Here is a 27,325-nt window from a genome sequence, read left to right as displayed (position 1 = left end):
GTACAACTTCTGTTGAAATGTTAACAGTAGTGTAACGTCTGAAGGGGGCCCTGACATTAGGAAGGAAAAGGTAATGCACTAATAATCATTATTGATTGCAAGTCAGTTTGAGATTTGGGCCTATAGTTCTAGATCTAAGTCATTTTATATCCCTTAGAAATGAAAGCAAGTGAATTGCCGCAGACTTGCATGAGATATTAGTTCTGTTTTCCAATGACTCAAATAAAGCCCAAATCACTTTGCACTAGAGGCCATGTGGCTCTTTATGGCCACAAACATCAAGCATATGGCTTAGAGAGCACTTTCCTACCCAGCAGTAATATTTCCAGTCCACCCGAGGCCCAGAGCAGCCACAGCTGTAATTGGCAGACAGCTAGTGTGCCTGGTTGTTCGCTTGTCCTTGTAAAATTGAGCGTGACAAGCCAATGAGGGGTGGAGCTGTGCTTGCTGCAAACATACTTAGAATTCAAGAAAAGCGAAGTGTAGATTTGAGAATTTGATTTGTGATGCTCATATCTATTCATTCATTTCTTAACCATAGTTCATTAAATTTAACAGTTTTGTGACTCTGAATTCACAGATGACAACAGCCAACATATTTTAGGCCATAAATTACTAGCTGCTTTAAGAAAGGGGACTGATTTTACAGCAAATTGTAGAGTAGTAATAGAAGCACTAAAATCTGTCTTTGTACCTCCAAGGGTTTTGTTTTAAAGGTTTGTGTTGCAACAATAAACATTCTTCTAATTCTTACCACACAAGCAAGTCCACTTTCAGAGGCAGTCATTTACTTGTCTTGTAATAAAAAATAATTTATGATACCCAGTATCAATTTACATTTATACTTTCTCTCCATGGCAGGGGCATAATGCTCTTCGGTTGTTCTAGTAGAAAGTGCTTTACAATTATGTAAGGTCTGAAACAAAAATATTGCCTGTATTTAAAAGATAAATTAAAATTCCGGAAGTAGAAACACAGTCTGGAATGGGTCTGAGTTACAAAGTCTTAAGCCAGCCCCGAAGGATGCCCACTTAATGTTTACTTCTTGCTCTAAACCACTGATGTTCATTTTTACAACAATTATTGCATCTCTTTTCATTTGATTTTATTCCTGTCAGTGTTGAGTATTATTTTCTTTCCCCCAACAGCCCGTTCTTCTTCCCTGAAGTGTCCAAAGTAATCAGTTCACTTTGTCAGCTGAGAATTTCAGGGAGTAGTAGGACTCCAGTGAAGATACAAGTAGCTCTCACAAGCCAACAACCACAACATCTGTTAACCGCTAGATAAAATAAGAGTTGGCAAAGGCCATTGGGTCTGAACTGATTATTTTCCTAGCGGGAGAGTTAAGCTTCTGCTGATTAACACACTCAGGATCCAGATTAACTTTGTGGCATGAAGCTAACATAATTACATAATTGGCCTTAAAATGAAACTCTTACTTTCAGAGATGCTCCAAAGGCAAGTGTTTTACTTTTTTCTGGAGCCTGAGACCTTCACAAAGACAACCTGGCCCACCTGTTGTGTGAAAATCTGTCTTTTAGGATTTCCCCAAGGATCATATCTAGACATATAACAAAGGGATTTGTGTGGGGAATGATTTATGTTGTGGGTATGAATAGAGGGCCACAAACTCATGAGTATAGGAGATACCATATTCCTTTATTTTTCAGTTAGCAATTTAATTCTGACTATTCCCAGGTGGCACTAGTGTTAAAGAACCCACCTGCCAATGCAGGAGACTAAGAGATGTGGGTTTGATTCCTGGGTCAGGAAGATCCCTGGAGGAGGGCATGGCAACCCACTCCAGTATTCTTGCCTAGAGAATTCCATGGACAGAAGAGCCTGGCAGACTACAGTCCATGGGGTTGCAAAGAGTTGGACATGACTGAAGTGACTTAGCATGCAACACATGATACGCTACATTTTGCTGGACTATAAACTCAGCTATCCACAAGTCTTTTCCCACCATGGTTTTGCCAGGAGTCAGGGAGGTCCCTCAGCCATGATATATCTGTCCCTACATTATCCCAGCTCATGTCATCAAGTGCATTGATTGATGGCTTTGGTCTGACACTGAGCACACAAGAAGCTATGTCAAGGCTGGGAGTCCTGGGCTGACTTCTAGGTTCTATTGTTCTATTCAATACCTGTTCTTCATAGTGTCTAATGCCCAAGAAGCCATACATGTGTCTCTTCCTTCCAGCAGAGATAATGTTCTTGGCTTTGGAAAATATTTCCCTTTCTTCCTATTTCCATCAGAAGCATGCACACAGACTTTTCTTTCTTGTTCCTCTGACTCTGGGGAGCCTATCTTTAACTTGGGAAAATCTTTCTCTCTTCATGTTTTCTTCACGATACCCCTATCTTCTGACACCCCATTACTCTCAATGGATTTTGCTTCTGAAAACAAAAGCCAAGAAGCGAAGTTTTTATAGGCAGTCTTTGTTTCTTTATCTGTAGAGGAAGAAGAAATAGGAAACATGGAGTGAAAATTATAAATTAGTATCACAAAAAACTTATCCTACCATAGACACGTACATATATTCTCAAAAGTAGATGCCTGATTGATTCATTTTTACACTGAGCAAGTGGACAAACAAAACACTAGACAAAAGAACCTACAAATCTCATCACATTGAGTAATTTATTCATTTGTCACAGTGTCCAAGGTAAAAGAGGAACTAAGTTTAGTTTAGTGTGTCAGTGAGGAGAAGGTGAAAAGAAGATCAGCTTCCCAGTAATCTTCCCAGGTACTTATAATTGCCATGCTTCCACTTCCAAATTAATTGTTTTATTTATATGATTTTATACATGCCATGCTGTGCTGTGCTTCGTCACTCATTTGTGTCTGACTCTTTGCAACTCCATGGACTGTAGCCCACCAGGCTCTTCTGTCCATGAGAATTTTCCAGGCAAGAATACTGGAGTGGGTTGCCATGCCCTCCTCCTAGGGATCTTCCCAACCCAGGGATCAAACCTAGGTCTCCTACATTGCAGGTGGATTCTTTACCAGCTGAGCTACCAGAGAAGCCCATGATTTTATATATAATGCAATGATTTTTATAGTCATCTTTTATCTACTAGGTTTAGACAAGTCTTCTACATCATACTGTTTTTTAATAGAGGTACATGTATATAAAGAGAAACACCATAAAAAAATGAGCCTTCTTGTGACATTTGACTGCACTGCACATGAGTGATCACTCTTTTCTGAAACTCTCTCTCCCACAGACTCCAGAGAAGCACTGTTTCACAGTTCTTGTCCTGTGTTTTCCGATCTTTCTTCTTTGAAATCCTTCATGAGACTATTCCCTTTATCAACATCTGTATATTTATCCATGTACAAATCCCGCCTTCCATTCTTGGTCCTCTGTTCCTTTCACAAGGTGATATTACTCACTCTCCAAGTTTTAACCACCAACCATCTGCTAATGACTCACTCCTGCCCAGCCCAGTGAACTCTGGACCCTTACCTCCAAATGTGCCCTGGATACCCCCATTTGAATGGTTCCTAACACTTCAAGCTTGATCTTTCCAGAGCAGATTGCCTCAATTTCTATCCCTCTAACCTGTATCTCACTTTAGGCTTCTTTTTATCTTCCACATGATTATAATTCCCCTCCCTCCTTCTTAATCTTGACCAGTCCACTCAAGCACACAAAATTTATACCTGTTCTAAATAGTTGCGATGTTCCCGGTCTCTGTGCTGTCACTCAGCTGGCTCTGGGATGCCAGGTTTAGTTTCATTCTTTATTTCTTCCCCTGCAGCTTGGTAGTCTTTGGTCTCCCTTTTTGCTTCTTGGACTTCAACTTCTCTTTTAATATTTGACTCTATCTCTCTGATTATTTTGTCCCATACAGTCTTGGAAGAAACTCCCTAACTAGTTTCTAGTGAAGGATGGTGAAGGATGTCTTGACTTCCAGACTTGACTTGAAGTCTTGGCTCCTCACTTTCCTTCACGTCCTCAAACTGCTAAGCCATCACTGAACGTGTTTTGGATTCTCCTTTACACTCTTTCTGACACTGCCTTAACTTAAGCCCTCATCCCCTCTTCCCTGGGCTATTCCGGCAACTTCCATGTGGTTTCCAGTCTCCAATTTTGATCCCCACATGGCAGCCAGAATGATTATTCTAAAAGGCAGCATTGATTATTACTTTGATTAAAACTCATCAGCAAATATTTGCAACCCTGATATCTCATCAGAAAAAGAAATTCCATGAAATGTTTCAAATATATTGATTTTGGCTTTGACTCCAAGATGCTAATTTGGTAGGTCTGAGACAGGACTTTGGCACCAATGTACTGGTAGAGCTTCTTGGATAACTCTGATGTGCAGCTTCCTTAGCATGGCTCCCCAAATCTACCATGACCTACCTCTACCCACCTTTCCACCTCACCTTCTGTTCTGAAAGAGCTGGAGAGTATTTCTTACCCTTCTCTATCCTGGGGTCTATTTAGTCTTGATATTCATTGACCTGACTGGACAACTGTAGGATAACAACAGGTAGTATCAAAGAGCCAGAGCTGTTCTTCAGGTCATTAAGTAACCTGGGACTACAGTTTAAGTTTTCCTTTATAATTATTCACAATATAATTCAGCGGATTCCTTTTCTTAATTCTGTGTTCAGTGCTATTTCTGGAGAGTACTAGACAAAATAATTCCTCACCCTACTTGGTATTTACACCTTTAAAGTATTTATAGGCTGCTTTTATACCCTCACTTAGTCATCACTGAACTAAGAAGTATGCATTTTGCTTCTACACTATTAATTTAGAAATCTGTTTCTCTATAAGGTGATAACTTTCCCAAATTATTCCATTATTTTATGCTATTCTTAAACTGTGGTTTTTCTGCTTTGAATAACTAGACTGCAAGCCCATTGAGGATAGCAAACAGGACTTACAATTATGACTTCTGTTCCATTGTTGCCTCTTCCATGCTGGACACAGACCTGGGCATAAAATATTGGGAGAGGAGGAAAGAGTCAATTTACCAAGACTATATACAGACAGTAAGTCTTGACTCCCTTTCTGTCCTCTTTTTGTCCTGTTAACCTGTACTTAAGATGCTCATTATTCCTATCACCAGGTGTTTTAGGCATAAGTATTTCTCTGACTGAACTGCAAATGAATTATTCAAGATAAATTATTCTTTGATAAGAGAGAAAACCTAGGAGAAAAATGGAATACTTTGTGTTATTTTACATCTCTCAGAAAGGATTGATCATATTACTTGATGAGAAGTTGCCAAAAATCCAAATGATGCTTCTGTGAGGCAGTGAGAATCGTCATTCTGCATCTGTATTACATGAAGTTGTATTTGGCTACAATCCAATGAAAAGCACCCAAATGCAATTTCTAAGGCATTCAGAAATGTACCCTTCATTTTATTCTGTGCATGCCCATGGAATATCTGGAAAATATTCATTTTCTATTACTGAATGAAATAATAAAGGACCCACTTCAATAAATCCATGGTAACCTATAGACACCCTCCTCACCAAGAGCCCCCTCAAGAGTTCGTTTCTGCTCTGAACATGGTTTCAAGTTGAAAAGGGCCTTTACCAGCAGACGAGTAACCCTTGAGCCGAGCAACAGTGAAATCCACAGAACACCTAAATTTCAGACAGGAACACTGAGATTAGTTGTTAGGCATATTACAAAGTAAAGGAAAAAGAACCCCATGCCTGTGCAGTAATGTATCAACATTTGAGAGCTAAGGAACATGAGAGAAGCATGGGCATCTAAAGAGACAAGAAAGAAAAATACAGAGAGAAGAGAGTGGTGAATATTAAAATCAACAGGGATAACAAGCTGTGGAAATCATAAGCTTTTTATAGATGTTGGGAATGGAAACCATGGAAAGAAAGAAGAGAGGGTGTCATAAATAATTCATAATCGTAAAGAGGACCCAAAGTCAAACCAAGATAAAATGACATTTGTTTTCCTGCTTAGGAAAGTGTAGATGTATTGATATGTATTATACCTTTCTAAAGATTTCTAATTATAAAAATATTTCGAGTAGTGGTGTGCTTGTGTTCCTTTCTCTCTAGTTTTTGTGTATCTGTCATAGGTTTTTGATTTCTGGTTATCATTGGTTTCATTTATGTTGGTCTATGACTATGGGGTCGCACAGAGTCAGACACAACTGAAGCGACTTAGCAGCAGCAGCAGCATGACTATACTTAATAACTGTCTCTAATGAAACTGGTAGACATCTGTAACTCCACAGTGCAGTAAATGAAGATGGAAAGCAGATGAATGTAAGAGGACAGTGAAGTCAAATTTTAACTAAATCACATGCTTTTTAATGGTTGACTTGGGAATACTTGACATTTCATCTCCAGGTCAATTTGAAAAAAATTTTTCCAAACACAGTTTCCCAGACTATTACATCAATCAAGTCTTTCCGTAAAGTAGGAGTAAATAATTGGCTCTTTTTCAATATCAATTAAAGTTGTTCAGTCAGAGAAGCTATTGATCTAATCTTCTGTGATCTGATCTTGCTCAAGAAACATGAAATGTAATTTTTGACCTTTGGTTCCTCATGTGTTTCCCCTGGCCTGCTGACCTCAAATTTTCTGTTTAATGTAATCCTTTTACACTGATGATAAGATGCCCCTATTGTTGACTTCCCTTATCCAGCTTGTGCTGGTTATTTCAGAATGGTAATAAATTAAGCTTGAAGTTACACAAAACATCTTCCACATGCTTTCCTGTAGTCCTTGATATCAATATTATGGGCTATTAAATCGCCCAACTCTGGTCAACCTTTTTTTTTTTTGGTTGCAGAAGATGCTTCTGTCCCTCAGGATGGGAGGCTAAAAAGGAATTTAGCTGCTGAACCCTTGCAACTTCTTTAATGAGCCTGGCTGATCTTTAACCTGAGAAATCAGTGGTCCATTTGTTCAAGAGGAGCTTAACTCCTGCAATTGTTTGGCAAGAATCACAGAAGGCATTTGAATACACAGCCTCCATCTGGTCACTGCTGCTTGCTAATCTAAAAAGATATGGGAATGTGGGAGAGAGTGACATTTCCACTTAGCAGTAATTATTTCTAAAGGCTCTCAGCTTCTTTTCACGTTACCTCCTCCTTCTGACACTTCCGTTTCCCATGGAGAACTTTTAGAAAATGAGGTTATTAGTAGAGTCTTTGGACTATTTATTAGAAAGATATTCTTATGCTAAACTTCCTATTTTAGGCCACTTTGGTTTTGCTTTTTGATTGTTTATCTGTTATCCCTACTATTCAATTGTTGTAGGTTCCAGCCCAATTGTTTGATTTTGCTAGAGAGAATGCCCATATCTGAAGCACATGATGAAACAGGGTGATCTCACTAAGCCTACATCTGAACCTCAGCCCCTCTAGCTGTTTTATCTGTCTTGATGGTCAATAAAAGTTGTGCATGTGAATCTATGATGCATCTGTTTTAATTAGCATGGATAAAATTGTTGAATTCTCTCCTTCACGGATGAACATTTTGAAGCTCAGATAATCATATATAGATGGAGGATTATCATCAATGACACCTTGCTACTTAAGACAGCACTCTCAAATGTGGCATATATTTGCAATGGAATATTATTCAGCCTTTAAAAAGAAGGGCATTCTACCATGTGCAAAAATATGGATGGATCTGGAGAGCATTGTGCCAGGTGAAATAAGCCAGATACAGAAAGACAAATATGGCATGATCTCACTTAAATCTAAAAACGAAAATAGTTAAACACATAGAGGCAGAGAGTGAAATGGGGATTGTCAGGGGCTGAAGGGCAGGGGAAATGGAGAGTTATTGATCCAAGAGTATAAAGTATCATTTATGCAAGAAAAGTAAGTTCTGGAGAGCTTCTGTACAGCTTGGTGTCTATAGCTAACAAACCTGTATTATATACTTAAAATTGCTTAAAAGGTAGATCTTAAGTGTTCATCCTACCAAAAAAAAAAAAGTGAGAGAGAGAAACAGAAAGAAAATGGTAACTTTGTGAGGTAATGGATATGTTAATTAGTTTGATTGTGCTGATCACTTCACAAGTATACATATATGAAAACAAACTTGTTAATTATACTTCAACAAGGCTGGGGGGAAAGGAAAGAGCTGTCTTTCCCTAGTAGTCTCTAATGCAAGTGGATGAGAGAAATTAGAGAGACTTATGTAGGATATACAGCCCTGCCTCTAAACAGATGATTTCTTTAGAACCTTGCCACCAAGGTCTTCCTCAGGTAGGTAAAGACTGTTCTGAAGTCAGGGGCAGTTTTTAGTATTGTCTGACTGGCTCAACAGTCTGTAGGTCTTGGTGAGTGGAAATCATGGCAAGGTTTCTACTGTAAGAAACAGTCTCTACTAAGCCCTGCTAGAGAAAAAAAAGTTCAGTAACTCTGGATTTTAGTTCAGGGCCAATTAGTTATGAATTCTGCCACAGAGACCTTACTTACCATGCACTATTATATTAATTAAGCCTTGAAGTACCCAAGCCATGAATCACCACTGTATAATCAATGCTAAATTTTTAAACAAAAATAGCCCTTCATACTCCACACGGGCTTTGCAGATCAGAACCCTGTGACACCTAAAGGGAAGCTTGTGAGAAATGTGTTCTTAGATCAAAGCTTAGGAAGCCTAACTGTGTAAGGTTCCAAGATGCTAAAAATACATTGGCAACTAGGGATGAGTGTCACCTTACCATGCAGAGATGAATTACAGAAGCTGGAATCCATTTTACAAGAGTGTCTTTCAGATGTCTCATATGACCATGAACACTTGTCTTTGAACACAGAACCACAGACTCATATAGGGGCTGGTGGAAAGCATCAGTGCATTTTCAAATGCCATCTAAAATGTACTCAGAATAAGGCACTTCATTGCCTTGTCACCTGCTCCACATGGTGGCCATCCACAGCGCAAGACAGAGGTTTTCCATCACTTCCTTCATCACAAAGGTATTAGAGGGAGCTTTGTGTCCACATAGACCTAGGTTCAAATCCTGATTCTATCATCTATTATTTTTGTGATTGTGAGCAAGTTTCAGATCATGAGTAAAGAGTGAGGAATGTGAATTGATAAAGAACAGAGAAAGTGGGTAAAGATGATTAAATAATAGCCTTAAAAAATGTCCACAGCCAAATCCTCAGAACCTGTGAATATGCTGCTTTCTGTGGTAAAAGTAACTTAGCAGGTATGATTAAATGTAAGGAACATGAGGTAGAGGTATTCACCTAGATTATCCAAGTGGGCTCTATATCATCACATGGATACTTACAATCAGAGGACTTGTTATGCCTCAAGTCAGAGTCAGAGAAAGGTGTGACTATGGAAGAAGGGTCAGTAAGATGCAACGTTGCTGGCTCTGAACATGCAGGAAATGGGCTCTGGGCCAAGACATTCAGGTGACTTCTACAAGCTGGAATTTTGGGGAGAAAAAAGCAAATAGAATTCAGCCTCCAAAAAGGAAAATAGCCCTTCCACCACCTTGATTTAGGCCCTGTGAAACCTGTATAAGACTTCTAACCTACATAACTATGAGGTGGTAAATTTGTTCCATTTTAAATCACTCAGTTTGTGGCGATCTATTATGGCAGCAATAGAAAACTAGTAGAGTAGGTATTCCTGGTGGAAGCAGTGGAATATCCAAAGCCAGAGTCTATCCAATCACTTGATACAGCATGCATTTATTAGATGCCTGCTATTTACCTGCAGGGTCAAAGGTGAGGAGACGCTGCTGGTTGTAGCCTGTGTAAACACACCTCCAATAGGTAGACTATGGAAGTTCCCCAAGAAGTTAAGTAAGAGAAAGATTGCCTCTGATTTGGACATAACTTAGTTTCTCTATGCTGATTTTGGAGAAGGAGTGGAAGTTTCCAGCAGAGATGGGTGGGAAGAGCATATTGGGTGGTTGCATACAGAAGCCCATGGGCCAGGAAGGTCTGGTCAAAGAAGAAAGTAACCTAGTAACCTGGAAATGAGACTGGTGGTTTTTGGAAGCTGGTCCATGATGAAATCTGTACCAGTTTTCTCCGAAATGAGGAAAATAAGAACCATGTTTTGAGTCCTTTCATAAAACTAAATTCAATCCATTTAAATTATTTTCTTTTATCCCGAGACTATGTTCTTTTCTATTTTTCTGAAAATTTCCTTTCACGAAGTGATAGTGGGATGCTTGCTGCTGTCATTGTTGTTGAAATGTTACTACCTAGATAAATAAAGTTGGAAAATCTATGTTGGTTTTCTTTGTGTGGGTGAGCTGAGGTTGAAGGTGGGGCAGGGGAGAGGCCCTAATGTACAAAATATTAAAGTCTGGAAGGCAGAGTATTATGGCAAAGGATGAACTGGGGAGGGAGGGTAATAAAAGGAGATAATGATATCCAACTGGAGAGTTAGAGGGGCTAGGCCTTTGCAGTACTGACTGTATGCTAGGAGTTTGGGCTTTAATCTCTTGATAATAGAGTTGATGAAAATATCATTCAGTGATATTCAGTGCTGTGTTCTTGGTATTGTGTATGGTGTGGGAAAAATTAGGTGGTATGAGATGAGAATGAGACTGTAATATACTTACCTGGCTAGAGTGGTGGTCCATGGAGGAAAGTAACCAAAAAATCTGCATTTGGAGGGATGGAAGGTGGTATTGCAAGTTTGGCTGGTGAAGGGACAGGAAATCCTAGAATAATGGTTCTAAACTACAGCCATTTCCCACTCCCCGCCTTCAGGTTGTGGGGAAGTTTGGCAATGTCTGGAGATATTGTTGATTGTCATCACTGGGGTTGGGGTACTTGTGGCATCTTGTGGCACCTAATCAGTGAACAGGACAGCATCCACAACAATGAATCACCAGGCCCCAAATCTCAGTAGTGCCCAGACTGAGAAACATTTCTCTACAGGAAGTTAATTTCAATATAATAAAATAGCAGAGAACTGCTGTGTTCTGGAATAAGGTATTATAAAATCAATAAAATGTTTGAAGAAGGAAAGAAGCGAAAATTTATTGACAACTTTCTATGTCAGGCATTCTCACATGCAGTAAATCCTGGTTTACCATCATAATGATCCTGGGCATTAGTTATTGTTATCTCCCTCATACAGTGAGGACACTGAGGCTAGGGAAGGTTGTGATTGGCTTGCATCCAGTTAATGATCAAGATCAGATTTTAACCTAGCTCTGTTCCATTTAATCATTCTCCAAGGCCAGTCAATTATTGATCATTCCACTTCCATCCATCCCCACTGCCACTGTCTTAGTTCAAAGCCACCGTTATCTGTAGCTGGTTACTGAATTCAACAGCCTCCAAATGACCTTCCTCTCAATCCTTTTTCTAACTATAGTCAGAGGGAGTTTTCTAAAGAGTGCTTCTGACCTTATCACTTTGCTGCTTAAAACCCTGTGGTGAGGAAACTGGCAATTTCTCTGCCTCATCGTGCTGATGGTCGTTTTCCTCGTATGCACGTCCTCGCTGCAACACACACACACACACACACACACACACACACACACACACACTCACACCTCTGGCTAACTCTTGCTCCAATTCTTTCAGTGCTCACTTTCAGGGGTAGAACTTCTCTGATCCCCAAGGCTGAGGCTAGTGCCCTTCCCATGTGTTCCCATGGCACCTGTGCATATTCCGTTATCGCCTTTACCATCCTCTAGTGGTTTGTTAATTTTTCTGCCTCTGTAGGCCCAAATGATATGTGTTGAGTGAATGACCCCCACCATCACTCTGTATAAACATTGACTTGGGCTCGGTATTCTCCACACCAGAGGACCAGATAAGATTCTGTTTTCTCCCCATAGGCAGAAGGTGATGAGGATCTTAGATAAGATTTTGCCCAGGAAGAAGCAAAGAGGAGGTGTGAAAAACACAAAAGAAGCACGTTTTTAAGATGTGTTGACAGATTGGCAATGTGGGCTAATGGAGCGCGAGTACTGAGGAGGATTCTTAAGTGAATGAGTGTGTACAACTCATTAAGGATGTTAAGGTTGTCAAAATGATAATATAGAAGAAAGCTCCTGCCTTGCATAATCTCAATAAATGTTAAATGAATAAACATCAACATTTTTTCTTTAAATTTTAGAACCATCTAAATAAAACATAGATGACATTTAAAACCACAGGAATAAATGGGATCCCTTAGGGAGAACATCTAGCAAGGCAGAGAAAGGAGCCTGAGATGAAGCACAGGGAATGCCAACAATCATAGGTCCTAGAGGGGGAGCCTGAAAGGGCAATGAAAAAGCAGATGCCCAACAATCAGAGAAAACCAGAAGAGTGAGAGCCTGCAGTGGAAGACAGAAGAGGGGCGTGTTTGAAGAAAGAAGTGATCGTCTCATTGCAGTGCAGCTGATAGCCTGAGGAAGATAAGGGAGAGAGGTGACTATTCAACAGAGCTTTCCCTCGTGGTAAGGAGTAGTACCAGGAGTGCTAGCAGACTTGGAGAGAATAGAGATGACAGCTCAAGGGGAAGGCAACTTGTATTTTTTTGGCCCCAGTTCCAGGACTTGGTCACAAAAACTCAGTTTTGAAAATTTTCCTTTCTTGTATCACTTTGACTTTGTTCCCCTAAACAAGATAAGGCAATTCAACTAGTGAAGATTAAAGCTCTTCACTGGTCTGAATGGTCTTAAGGAGCCAGAGAGTACTTATTCCATAATTTTAATGGAAAAAGCCAGTGAGGAGTAGCCCCATCTTCTGAAGAACAGATGCAGTATTTGAACTGCCATAAAAAACCTGAGACCCAATCTCAGCCCCGGGCTGCTCTTTGAGACTTCCCAAGTAAGTCCCATACAGAACATGCTTTGATACCCCAGTTCTATCGTTCTGTCTTCCCCCAAGTGGAATCTTGGATAAGAGACTCTGCCCAGACAAGTCATGGTCTTCAGTGAGACATTGCCCTTGCCTCCTCTCCAGATGCACCCATTCCCACGTGGGAGGCTGCTAGAACCACCTCAGTGCAACAGGAGGGGAAGAGACATGCTGCTTTCTTTTTCACTGACTTTTCTCAGTGCAAGAACTCTTTTAAAATATCTTCTTTTTGGAGTGTTCAATTCATCCAACTCCAAAAAGTGGGTGAGGAAGTACAGAATTGTCTGATTTTAATTCTTCTAGTTAATCTAAGTTGACTAAGTTCCATTCAGAGAAAATGGAAATAAAACCAGTATATTATATCCAAATGCTTATGGTTATAAAACATTACTAATAACTGGAATTTCAACCCTTTTCCAGTGAATTTTAAGATCCCACTTTTAGAGGATGAAAGTAACTCCAATAGTAAATTCAAACTCACATTTACAAGTTTGGGGGAAGATGTGCATGGCTCTAAAGTTATCTAAAGTTATCTAAAGCTAACCAGGCACACAAGTCACTGAGTAACACGTGGTAGTTAGGCAAGCAACCACAAGATTATAATTTGCCTTCACAAAGACAGAAATTTGGAATATTATAGGGTCAGATGTACTTTGATGGGACATCTGTTTTCCTCACTCAGAAACGTAACATTTTCTTTTCCCAATAACCCCAAGGCCTGAAGTCATTTCTCTTTCAGTTCTTTGTAGGACAACCAGAAGTTTTAGATGAGAAATGATGAATGAGAGCTCTTGACAAACAAAAACACCCCCACCATGGGTCAGTTCCCTGCCACTCCATCCCTTCATACTGCAAATCTATCTGCAAAAATGATTTCTGAAGGGAAAGAGGTCTGTTTTATGTAGTAAATAGATAGTGATTTGAGGATAAGGAGTGTGCCAATTGTGAAATTCTTTAAAATGAGAGATCATCTTCCTGCTCTTCCCCAGAAACGAAACTGTTGTTATAAAACAGGCTCTGGAAAAACAAAGAGATTTAGCCATTTGAAAATGTATCTGGCTTAATTGAGGATAACATCATTTAAACCTCAAATATAGGATTTCTGGATTAGTTACATTAGATAAAACCTGACGGTTTGTCCATTGCGACTTATACTAAAATGAATAGTGCCTCTGTCTTATCTTGAATTCAAGCCTTTCTGTTCTTCAGTTCAGTTCAGTTGTCACTCAGTCGTGTCCGACTCTTTGTGACCCCATGAACTGCTGCATGCCAGGCCTCCCTGTCCATCATCAACTCCCAGAGTTTACTCAAACTCATGTCCATTGAGTCGATGATGCTCTCCAACCATTTCATCCTCTGTCGTCCCCTTCTCCTGTCTTCAATCTTTCCCAGAATCAGGGTCTTTTCAAGTGAGTCAGTTCTTCATATCAGGTGGTCAAAGTATTGTAGTTTCAGCTTCAACATCAGTCCTTCCAATAAATATTCAGGACTTATTTCCTTTAGGATGGAATGGTTGGATTTACTTGCTGTCCAAGGGACTCTCAAGCATCTTCTCCAACACCACAGTTCAAAAGCATCAATTCTATGGCACTCAGCTTTCTCTATAGTCCAACTTTCACATCCATACATGACTACGGGAAAAACCATAGCCTTGACCAGATGGACCTTTGTTGGAAAAGTAGTGTCTCTGCTTTTTAATATGCTGTCTAGGTTGCTCATAGCTTTTCTTCCAAAAAGCAAGCATCTTTTAATTTCATGGCTGCAGTCACCATCTGCAGTGATTTTGGAGCCCCAAAAAATAAAGTCTGTTACTGTTTCCACTGTTTCCCCATCTATTTGCCATGAAGTGATGAGACCAGATCCCATGATCTTAGTTTTATGAATGTTGAGTTTGAAGCCAACTTTTTCCCTCTCCTCTTTCACTTTCATCATGAGGCTCTTTAGTTCTTCTTCACTTTCTGCCACAAGGGTGGTGTCATCTGCATATCTGAGGTTATTGATATTTCTCCCAGGAATCTTGATTCCAGCTTGTGCTTCTTCCAGCCCAGCGTTTCTCATGATGTACTCTGCATAGAAGTTAAATAAGCAGAGTGAAAATATACAGCATTGACATACTCCTTTCCCTATTTGGAACCAGTCTGCTGTTCCATGCCCAGTTCTAACTGTTGCTTCTTGACCTGCATAAAGATTTCTCAAGAGGCAGGTCAGGTGGTCTGGTATTCCCATCATTCAAGAATTTTCCACAGTTTATTGTGATCCACACAGTCAAAGGCTTTGGCACTGTCAATGAAGCAGAAGTAGATGTTTTTCTGGAACTCTCTTGCTTTTTCAATGATCCAACGGATGTTGGCAATTTGATCTCAGATTCCTTTGCATTTTAAGCTTGAACATCTGGAAATTCCTGGTTCACATACTGTTGAAGCCTGGCTTGGAGAATTTTGAGCATTACTTTGCTAGCATGTGAGATGAGTGCAATTGTACAGTCGTTTGAGCATTCTTTGACATTGCCTTTCTTTGGGATTGGAATGAAAACTGACCTTTTCCAGTCTTGTGGCCACTGATGAATTCTCCAAATTTGCTGGCATACTGAGTGCAGCACTTTAGGAGCATCATCTTTTAGGATTTGAAATAGCTCAACTGGAATTCCATCGCCTCCACTAGTTTTGATCATAGTGATACTTCCTAAGGCCCACTTGACTTCACATTCCAAGATGTCTGACTCTAGGTGAGTGATCACACCATTGTGATTATCTGGGTTGTGAGGATCTTTTTTGTATAGCTCTTCTGTGTGTTGTTGCCACCTCTCCTTAATATCTTTTGCTTCTTTTAGGTGCATACCATTTCTGTCCTTTATCGAGCCCATCTTCGCTTGAAATGTTCCCGTGATATCTCTAATTTTCTTGAAGGGATCTCTAGTCTTTCCCATTCTATTGTTTTCCTTTATTTGTTTGCATTGATCTGAGGAAGGCTTTCTTATCTCTCCTTGCTATTCTTTGGAACTGTGCATTCAAATTGGTATATCTTTCCTTATCTCCTTTGCCTTTTGCTTCTCTTCTTTCTCAGCTATTTGTAAGGCCTCCTCAGACAACCATTTTGCCTTTTTGCATTTCTTTTTCTCGAGGATGATCTTGATCCCAGCCTCCTGTACAATGTCACGAACCTCCGTCCATAGTTCTCAGGCACTCTGTCTGTCTATCAGATCTAATGCCTTGAATCTATACACTTCCACTGTATAATCATAAGGGATTTGATTTAGGTCATACCTGAAAGTTTGAGTGGTTTTCCTACTTTCTTCAATTTAAGTCTGAATTTGGCAATAAGGAGTTCATGATCTGAGCCTCAGTCAGCTCCCTGTCTTGTTTTTGCTGACTGTATAGAGCTTCTCCATCTTTGGCTGCAAAGAATAGAATCAATCTGATTTCAGTATTGAACGTCTGATGATGTCCATGTGTAGAGTCTTCTCTTGTGTGGTTGGAAGAGGGTGTTTGCTATGACCAGTGTGTTCTTTTGGCAAAACTCTATTAGCATTTGCCCTGCTTCATTCTGTACTCCAGGGCCAAATTTGCCTGTTACTCCAGGTGTTTCTTGACTTCCTACTTTTGCATTCCTGGAATGTAAAGTCCATGAATCAAGGCAAATTGGAAGTGGTCAAACAGGAGATGGCAAGAGTGAACATCGACATTTTAGGAACCAATGAACTAAAATGGACTGGAACAGGTGAATTTAACTCAGATGACCATTATATCTACTACTGTGGGCAAGGATCCCTTAGAAGAAATGGAGTAGCCATCACAGTCAACAAGAGTCCAAAATACAGTACTTGGATGCAATCTCAAAAACTACAGAATGATCTCTGTTCATTTCCAAGGCAAACCATTCAATATCACAGTAATCCAAGTCTATGCCCCAAACAGTAATGCTGAAGAAGCTGAAGTTGAACATTTCTGTGAAGATCTACAAGACCTTCTAGAACTAACATGCAAAAAAGATGCCCTTTGTGTTCTTATTTCCCCCTGAAAAGATCTCAAATAATTTTTACCTTTGAAAGTTGTCCAACTCCTTCTTTGGTGTGATTAGGGTCACTGAATAATGTGAAAATTATTCCCACATACATCATTCTTGTAAAAATGCACTCTTCTCCACAGTCACAGCTTTTTAAAAGTTTTAGGTGTAATTAGAATGTAACATTGTATTAGTTTCATATCTACAATGTAAAGATGCAATATTTGTGTACACTGGACATCATAATAAGTCTAGTTACCGTCTTCAGTTCAGTTCAGTTCAGTCACTCTGTCATGTCTGACTGTTTGCGACCCCATGAACCGGAGCATGCCAGGCCTCCCTGTCCGTTACCAACTGCTAGAGTCTACTCAAACCCACATCCACTGAGCCAGTGATGCCATCCAGCCATCTCATCCTCTGTCATCCCCTTCTGCCCTCAGTCTTTCCCAGCATCAGGGTCTTTTCCAATGAGTCAGCTTTTTGCATCAGGTGGCCAAAGTACTGGAGTTTCAGCTTCAACATCAGTCCTTCCAATGAACACCCAGGATTGATCTCCTTTAGGATGGACTGGTTGGATCTTGCAGTCCAAGGGACTCTCAAGAGCCTCCAACATCACAGTTCAAAAGCATCAATTCTTCAGCACTCAGCTTTTTTTATAGTCCAACTCTCACATCCATACATGACTACTGGAAAAACCATAGCCTTGACTAGATGGACCTTTGTTGACAAAGTAATGTCTCTGCTTTTTAATGTGCTATCTAGGTTGGTCATGACTTTCCTTCCAAGAAGTAAGTGTCTTTTAATTTCATGGCTGCAGTCACCATCTGCAGTGATTTTGGAGCCCCCAAAAATAAAGTCAGCCACTGTTTCTCCATCTATTTGCCATGAAGTGATGGGACCGGATGCCATGATGTTAGTTTTCTGAATGTTGAGCTTTAAGCCAACTTTTTCACTCTCCTCTTTCACTTTCATCAAGAGACTCTTTAGTTCTTCTTCACTTTCTGAAATAAGGGTGGCATCTGGTATTATACAAAAAAAGATTTTTTCCTTGTGATAAGAACATTAAAGATTTACTCTCTTGATAACTTTCAGATGTGCACTACAATATTATTAATCCTTTTAGCTTATTTATTTCATAACTGAACATTTATACACCTCTTGGCCTCCTTCACCCATTTTGCCCATCCCCCAAACTCTTTGCCTCTAGAAACTACCATTCTGTTATCTATGAGTTCTATTTTGTTATGTGTTGCTTGTTTGGATTTTTTTTTTTAATTCCACATGTAAGTGAGATCATACTGTATTAGTCTTTCTTTTTCTGACTTATTTCATGTAAGGGCACTTTGAGGGTCCCCTCACAGTCCACTCATGCTGTCACAAATGGCAAGAATTCATTCTTTTTTAAGGCTTAATAGTATTCTATTGTATATACCACATCTTTATACACTCATCTACCAATGGACACAGGTTGTCTCCATATCTTGGCCATTGTAAATAATGCTGCAGTGAATATAGGGGTGCATATATTCCCAGAAGTGGAATTGCTGAATCATGTGGTAGTCTTAGTTTTAATTTTTAAAGAAACCTCCATACTGATCTCCATAGTGGCTGCATCAGTTTGCATTCTCACCAACAGTGCACTAGGAATCCCTTTTCTCCATATCCTCTCCAACACTTGTTATTTCTTATCTTTTAGATAATAACCATTCTAACAAATGTGAGATGATATCTGATTGTTGTTTTGATTTGTACTTCCTTGCCGGGGACCAGCCCCAGCTGATCCAGGGTATTCGAAGGAGAGACGGCCTAGGCGACTATTTATATGCTAATTAGAGATATAGAGAACAATAGAATGAGGATAGCTCAGTAGGAAAATTCAGTGGAGAAAAGAAGCTGAGTAGCTTGGTTTACGCGGGAGACCAATAAAACTTCAAGACAAGAAGTTTGCACCACTTACGTAGGCCGCAGGCGCCCTCTTGAATAGCGGAAGGTGTCTCACCCTAGACTCCTTCTCGAGTGGGTCTTAGAAGCCCAGGCATAATTAGTAAGCGTGGTGGGTTCCGCGCTCCAGATGGAGACTCAGCTGGAAGTTAAAGGGAAGAATGACATGGGGAGACCAAGCGCTGGTGAACAAGGCCCATAGCTTTATTTTTAACAGGGGCTTTTATACCCTAAGTTACACATAGAGGATAATAGGGGATGCAAAGTCAGCAGTCTTTGATTCTTATCAAAAACCAAGGTTTCTTTCCTGCAAATTTATCGTATACAAATGGTTTAGGTGATTTACATCATCTTCTGGCCAGAAGGCCTACTAACATTTTATGACTCTTGACAAGGACTTATCAACAAAGACTTATTTTCTCTAAGAGTAATTATTTTAAGGTTTGGCACCATCTTCCAAAGATAAAATTGCATTCCTATAGGGCGGATGTGTAATGGGCTTACAACAAAGAAAAGAATTTATTACCTTAAGGGTCTAAAGTTACTAACACCAAGGCCACTACTTATTTTTTACTATATACCAACTATTAATTAATACACATTCAAGGATACAATTCAGGGGATGTGAAAACTTGGCAACAAGCATTGACTCATCAATGAAATCCTTTACTAGTTTATTCTGACAGTTTTTAACTCTCTGAGAGGCTCTAAGCTATTTGAATATCTTAAGCTTCCCGTGCCTCTGGAGGCTAGGAGACTGTAAACAATCGTATGCATAGCTGCAGGAGTCCGGGTAAACTTGTCAGGCGAGTTAGAGAGCCATCTGAGGGGTTTGGATTTAAACACTCCTAATTGCCCAGGAACTTTATTAATTGGAGCTGTAAGTTAACTCTTTGACAGAGAGAGAGTGAGATGGTGGTAGGGGACAGCCCCCAGTAAAGTCAGAGGTGAGAGCACAAAGCAATAAAGTAGGCAGACTCTGGTTTTTTGGGGGAAAATGCTCGAGAATATCCGGGGGGACTCCTGAGGCTCGATCCCGCCTTTGCGTATGCCAAGCCTCCTTCCTCATGACCTTTGTCACGAGTGGAATGCCTCACCGGCTCCCCGCACTTCCTAGGTAATTAGTGATGTTGAACATTTTTTCATTTGCCTGTTGGTCATCTGTATATGTTCTTTGGAAAAAAATGTGTATTCAGTTCCTCTGCCAATTAAAAAAAAATCAGATTGTGTATTTTTACTATTGAGTTTTATGAGTTCTTTATATATTTTGGATATTAACTCCTTATTAGATATATGATTTGCAAATATTTTCTCCCATTTAGTAGGCCTTTTCATTTTGTTGACAGTTTCCTTTTCTGTACAGAGCTTTTTGAGTTTGATGTAGCCTGTTTCATGCTTTTTAAAATTCTTTTTGCTTCTATAGCCTTTGCTTTTGGAGTCAGATCCAAAAAAAAAAAAACCAAATCATTTCCAAGAGTGATGTCAAGGAGCTTACTGTCTATGTTTCCTTCTAGGAATTTTATGGTTTATACATTCAAGTCCTTAATTAATTTTGAATTAACTTTTGTATATGGTGCAAGATAGGATACAAGAATATACAGTGGGAAAAGTCTAGTTGCATTGTTTGGCATATAGCTGTCCAGTTTTCTAAACACTATTTATTGAAGAGAATATCCTTTTCCTATTGTATATTCTTATATCCTTTGTCATAAACCAGTTAACCATATATCCATGAGTTTATTTTTGGGCTGTGTTTTCTGTCCCACTGATCTCTATGTCTTTTTTGGTGCCAGTCCATATGGTTTGATTACAGTAGCTTTGCAGTATACTTTGAAATCAAGAAGCATGATACCTCTATCCTTATTCTTCTTTCTCAGGATTGTTTTGCTACTCATGATAATTTGTGGTTCCATACAAATTTTGGAATTCTTTGTTCTAGTTCTGTAAAAAATGCCACTGAGATTTTGATAGGGATTGCATTGAATCTGTAGATTGCTTTGGTAATATGGGCATTTAAATAATATTAATTCTTCCAGTCTATGAAGAAGGACTATCTTTCCATTTGAGTCTTCTTTAATTTATTTCATTAATGTCTTAGAGTTTTCAATATATGGGTCTTTTACTTCCATGGTTAAATTTACTCCTCTGTATTTTATTCTTTTTGATTGTAAATGAGATTGTTTTCTTAATTCTTTTTTTGATACTTCATTGTTAGTGTATGGAAACATAACAGATTTTTGTACATTTGCTTTATATCCTGCAACTTTATTGAGTTTTTTAGTTCTATTTGTTAGCAGAGTCTTTGCAGTTTTATGTATATAAAATCATGTTATCCACTAATAGCAACAGTTTTGCTGGGTTTTTTCCAGTTTTCATGCCTTGTATTTCTTTTTCTTGCCTAATTGTTCTGGCTAGGACTTCCACAATAAAAGTAACAAGAGTAAGCATCCTCGTCTTATTTCTGATTTTAAAGGAAAGCTTTGACCTTAATTATTATGTTAGCTGTGGGCTTGTCATATATGACTTTTATTATGTTTCAATATGTTCCCTCTATACCCACTTTGTTGAGAGTTTTTTATCATAAATGGATGTTCAATTTTGTCAGAGGCTTTTTCTGCATCTGTTGAGATTATCATATGATTTTTAGCCTTCATTTTGTTAATATGGTGCATTATATTGATTGATTTGTGAATATTAAACCATGTTTTCATCCTTGGAATAAATAGAGAAGAACTATAAAACAACCAGAAAACAATGAACAAAATGGCAATAAGAACATACCTATTAATAATTTAAATGTACATGTACTAAATTCTCCAATCAAGACATAAAGTGGTAGAATGAATTAAAAAAAAAAAAAAAAAAACTATGTGTTGCCTTTAAGAGACTCATTTGGTTGGAATAAGGACACACAGAGACTGAAAGTTTAGCAATGGAAAAAGATGTTCTACACATATGGAACCAGAGCCAGATGATCAAGAAGCATGCCCTGCATGGACTCTGCATGCCTGCTGGCTTTAGCAAGGTGCCTGGAGAACACAGGGCTGGGCACACTTGCCGGTGCTATAGGGCAGATTGAGGGCTTTAAAATGATGCCCTCCAGTGCCTTCATCCGTGAGAAGAGCCCCATTAGCCCCCCTGATACTTCAGCAGGCACTGAGATTAGCAAATGAATCTCTTTCACATATAGTCTAGTCACTTTTCAAACTGCTGCTTTTGTGTTTGTCCCCAGAGTGAGAGAGAAGCTTCAGTTCCCTACAGCACTTTGAGTCTCCTGGTCATGAGCCCCATTTTGTTTTCCAAAACAGATGTTCTTGGGGCTTATCTCTCCATTGCAGGTCCCAAGGGTTACATGTTTGATGTGGGGCACAAACCCGTTGCTCCTCAGAGAGAAACCCAAATGTATGAGCTCCCTCCTGATTGCAGCTCACCATGCCTAGGGTGGAGTTTTGGCAAGACTTCATCTCTGCCTCTCCTACCTGTCTTGGTGTGGCCCCTTTACTGTTTGTTGTGAAGGAACTGTTCAGCTAGTTTTCAAGTGTTTTTAAAAAAGAATTGTGCCATGTGTGGCTATAGATCCAGTGAGTATGTGGGAGGAGGTGAGGTCAGGATCTTCCGACACTGCCATCTTGGACGTGCTCGGTTCCTTTTTTCCTGTAGTTCACTACCTTTTAATTTTTGTCTTTGTCTGGCTTTGTTTTTTGTCACTGAAGAGAATGGTCAAATATCAAATTAGCCTCACCAAATGGTACCAGCCCTGGGCTTTTTTTTACTTCTGAATGGCCTGCTCTGGGCCTCTTTTAAATGTTCGTCCCTGCCAGTTTCCATCACTCCCTAGATTCTTGTTCTCCTCTAATATTGACCTTCAGGGAATATCCATATCTTGTTACCAGTCAACTCATCTGCATCTTTCCTGCTTGCTCTGAGTAGAGTATGAAGAGGGGTTCTAATGTTTCAAGAGCTTTCTTCAAGGTGAGTTCGATCGGGTTGACTTCTGGTAGAATACTATGGAAGCCACTCCCTCCCTTCCAGTTGGATGGGTAGTCCCCAGAGATGTCAAGGAGACTTAATTTAGCCTATTGCATCTTTCCAACCAGCAGCTCCTTCCTACCACTCTCCAAAGGGTCCCATAATTGGAGCGTACTGCTTTAGCAAATCTATTTGAAAAGTCTAAGAGCAAGGAAATTACACATTCAGTCTTCCTGGGTCAGCCTCCTGCCTCCACCTGGCCTTCTTCCACTAGGGCATTGCAAACTGAAAAGTTTACAATAGGCAAGCACCTCTTTTTTATATGGAACAAGCAGGCAATATTCTTTCCTCCTCAACTTGTATGAAAATATTCAGACACTGAAACAATGGATTCCTGGTTGCCTTTGAGCCTTCTGTGAGCCAAAACTCTTACAAAGGATAATACATGTACACACACATGCGCGCGCTCGCACATTGCAAAGGAGGAAAATTTTGACCTGGTAATAGCAAATGAAATTTTTGTTTCAGAGGCTGTTTCCGAGCTGTATTGCAGTGTGTTTCATTATAACACAACTTTCTGAACTGGAGTACTTAATGGGTCTTTAATGGATGCATGCTGTTTGCAGCTTGACTTTAAAAAAAATGTATCCCAGGGAAAGAACCATGGAATTTGATTTAACACCTCATTTGTAGTTTGTATTTAATTGTATATTTCTAGTGGAAATACATGAATCCATAACAAAATATTTAACCTAGCACCTTTGGGTCAGTAAATTTATCTTCGAAATCCCCCTAATATGTAGCCCAGACTCGTTGCCAACTATTATTAATCACACATTGCAGAATAAAGGTTAATAAGGCAGCAGATAACAAATGGAGTTTTGTGTTTTGAGAGGCAGGGAGAGATGAAAGTCACTCAAATAAAGTCAGGTAATGAAACTAATAATTGACATGAACACTGATCTTTTAATAAATGGGCTCCTCCCTGTAATGAAAGTGACAATGTAGAATTCATTGTAGTACAAATTGTTACTATTGCTAATGTCCTTGGTAACACACTAAATTAAAGATCCACTGTAGCTACAGAGGATTGTATAGGGCCTCAACACCTACAGTAAATTCATGAGTCCTCTAGAAGGTGTGTAACTGAGTTATGAAAGTTCTTACTTTGGATTTGGAGGTTTGGGTTCAGATGTTGGCTCCATTGCCTGGTCTCAGAAAGCTATGTGACCTTGGTCATTATTCTGAGTCATAGTTTTCTCTTCTGTAAAGTGAAGGTGGTAATATGTACTGACCTCAGAGGGTTGTTGAGAGGATTAAATGAGGTAATGTAAGGTTTCTGGCACATGTACTAATAAGAATTCAACAAATGCTGGCTTTAAAGAAGTATAGTCTATGCCAGTTTAATTCTTCTGCTTCCAGGTGGAATTAATTTATTCACTTGTCAGTGTAGATAGCTGCATTGGTTACTTTACAGTACTTGAGGGGTATGTTGTAATTCTTTTTCAATAGTGTATTCCAGGGATTGGAATCTGGACTTGGGAGGGAGCATGAAAATTATAATGGGCATTTATTTGAATTATAATGATGTGGTTCCAGAATGATCCCTCAAGGTTCCCTCTTGAATATATAAGCACTTTGTATGTATATATATCCTCTATGGGCTTCCCTGATGCTTTAGTGGGTAAAAGAATCCGCCTGCAGTGCAGGGACATAGGAAACATGGGTTCAGCCCCTGGGTCAAGAAGATCCCCTGGAGGAGGGCACAGCAACTCAGTCCAGTATTCTTGCCTGGGGAATCCCATGAACAGAGGAGCCTGGCAGGCCACAGTCCACGGGGTTGCAGAGCTGGACACCACTGAAAGATTGTACACACACATATCCTGTATAAATAAATCATGACTGTGATGATGGTAAGAGTAGACAGGATTCCTTGGCTGTCTAGAGGGACATGTTCTGACAAACTCCTCTTAGAAAACTTCTACATGGTACACTGACCTTCCAGTTCATTGGCCTTTCTCATTCCACAGGACATGAGGAAAGTAGGAGAATAAAGTAGAGATTTATACCTTTCCAAGTTTCAGGAGCCTGAAAAGCTTATGGAAAGAATATTTGGGCCATCCTTCTTTAATTTTCATTTATATTAAATACATCTTTCCTGGTGGCTCAGGGGTAAAGAATCTGCCTGCCAATGCAGGAGACGTGGGTTCAATCCCTGGATTGGGAAGATCCCCTGGAGAAGGAAATGGCAACCCACTTTAGTATTCTTGCCTGGGAAATCCCACAGACAGAGGAGCCTGGCAGGAGCTATAGTCCATGGGGTGACAAAGAGTCAGACAAGACTTAGCAACTAAAAAACAACAACAATAATAAGTAATATGACAACCAACTAGATTTTCAGTATTTTAGAAAAAATATTTTCATTTGCTCTCACTGTAAATATCAGCAAATACAAGTTAAATTCCAGCTATTGCAAGTCTAGAGAAAATGGTTTAATATTACACGACTTTTCAGAAATACAAATACATCTAGGCAACTGTGAGAACATATACACAATTAATTATTACTTAGTGATTTAAACTAATCCTATGGACGGAGGAGCTTGGTAGGCTGCAGTCCATGGAGTCACGAAGAGTCAGACATGACTGAGGGACTTCACTTTCACTTTTCACTTTCATGCATTGGAGAAGGAAATGGCAACCGACTCCAGTGTTCTTTCCTGGAGAATCCCAGGGACAGTGGAGCCTGGTGGGCTGCCGTCTATGGGGTTGCACAGAGTCAGACAGGACTGAAGTGACTTAGCAGCAGCAACAGTGATTTAAAAGTTTTTAGAGTGTTATTTTATTCTGGGTAACATTTCATCCTATGCTTAAACTAAATAAAAATCAAAATGTCTGAAACCAATATTCTTCTAAATGATAAAATTCTTTTGAATAATTAATGCAGTTTTCCTCTCAGTCTTGATTACTTGTTTTATTATAAGCATTTGTTCTCCAGTTGCATGTCTGTGTATGAACACATAAATAGTTCTGTGTTGCAAAATGAAAGTAACAGAGGGAAAGGAGCAAATGGAGAGCTCTTGCAAATATAAATTTGTATGATCTATCTATATCTGGAAATTTTTTTTAAAAACTGGTGACTTCTTAAGCTAATCATTATATTTGTATTATTGTAGAAAATTCCCTTCTGTAATTGTTCCAGTAGTGATCTCAGGTGACCGTGGCCTACAGTGACTTGAAGCAAGATTTCAGTTCCTCAGCCAGAGAGTGAAGTCAGGTTGTGGCAGCAAGAGTGCTGAATCCTAGCCACTAGGCCTCCAGGGCCAGTGACCAGTGCAAGGCCCCTGGCCTGTCCGCTTTCATGAATTTCCACAAAGAGACAGAAAGTGCCGAAGCAAGTAAAGTGTTAAAGAGGAAAAAGAGTGCATGTGGATACGCACACACAGGCAGACTTAGTCAGGCCTTTTTGGTAGTTTGAATCACTTATATGAAATATTTCTTCTGAGTTTCCTCTGGCCAGTCTTTTTGCTTTGCCTGATTCTGAGACTGTATTTGGTTTATCTCAGGATCCTCCTGTATCCACAATCTCTTGGCCAAGATGGATTCTAGTGAAGAGGCCTATGGGTAGGTTGACATCACCTACTGTGGGGTGGCACCCCCTCCCTTTTTGACCTCTAAGGAGCCTTTCTGTGTATGTGCAGTTGGTAAGGTCTCCTTGACTTCAAGAATGGAAATTATGTGGTCTCTTTATATTTATCTAGGCAGGACTCAGCTCCTCTCTGCCCCTGCCATTACTGTTAAAGTGTCCATGGAAGGCAAAGTCCAGCTATCTACCCTGTTCCTGTTATTCCTATCTACAAGTATAATCAAGAGGCTGGCTGTAGATGTCTCACCTGGAGCCCATGTATCTCCTGCCTCAATAGGAATCCCTGCCCAGGAGAGATACAGTTTGGCCAAACTTGCACTGATTAGCCAGCCCAAGTGAGTGGTAGGAAGAAAGTGGGGCCCACAACTCTTTTCTTTGTCTTCCTGTGAGAGAGACACAAAGCAGCAGTTCTCTGACAATTAGCACACAAGTTCTAGCACAGACTGGGAACCCACCTGGGAGGAAATGAGGCAGCCGCCATTGTTCTTGCTTTCCTATACAAAACAGCTAGACAGTAACTCAGTGCATTATTTTAATTGTTTGATAGTGTTCAAGGAATTCTTAGAGCTGAACTGTAGAGTCAAGAAATATTTTGGGAAAACTGGACTTCACTTCAGCTTTGAAGAATCTGGTAGGTGGACCTTTGGGGGAAGGAGACATCTATAGGCTGAGATGCGAGTTAATGAGCTCTAAATAGGAAATAATGGGGGAACCTGGTGTGTGAGTGGAAAAACAAATAAATGGCAAAGATTTTAAAAAGTAGCATCAAAGTTCACACTTGATGCAGGAATCAAGGTGGGCTGCTGAAGTTTCTTGATCAGGAATGATACTTCCTAGTCCTTACTATATTGTAAGTATACATATACTATACATATATAGGCATATATGTATACTTTTTAATTTTGTTTTAATCATTTTCCTGACTACAACCCAATGAAGCGGATATTGTTAATCCCCGTTTTATAAGCATTCA

General features: G+C 39.7%; 1 protein-coding gene across 20 annotated transcripts in view; it reads left to right on the top strand.

Annotated features, from left to right (window-relative positions):
- LHFPL3 (LHFPL tetraspan subfamily member 3) overlaps positions 1-27,325 on the top strand; it is a 696,681-nt gene that overhangs the window by 217,816 nt on the left and 451,540 nt on the right. The gene's annotated exons all lie outside the window — the stretch shown is intronic.

Source organism: Bos grunniens, chromosome 4 (assembly GCF_055505025.1).
Source record: "Bos grunniens cultivar Pamir isolate PY7600 chromosome 4, Bosgru_T2T1.0, whole genome shotgun sequence".
Lineage (NCBI taxonomy): Eukaryota > Metazoa > Chordata > Mammalia > Artiodactyla > Bovidae > Bos > Bos grunniens.
The sequence above is the reverse complement of the archived record's forward strand: the minus strand, read 5'-3'. Positions and strand labels throughout refer to the sequence as shown.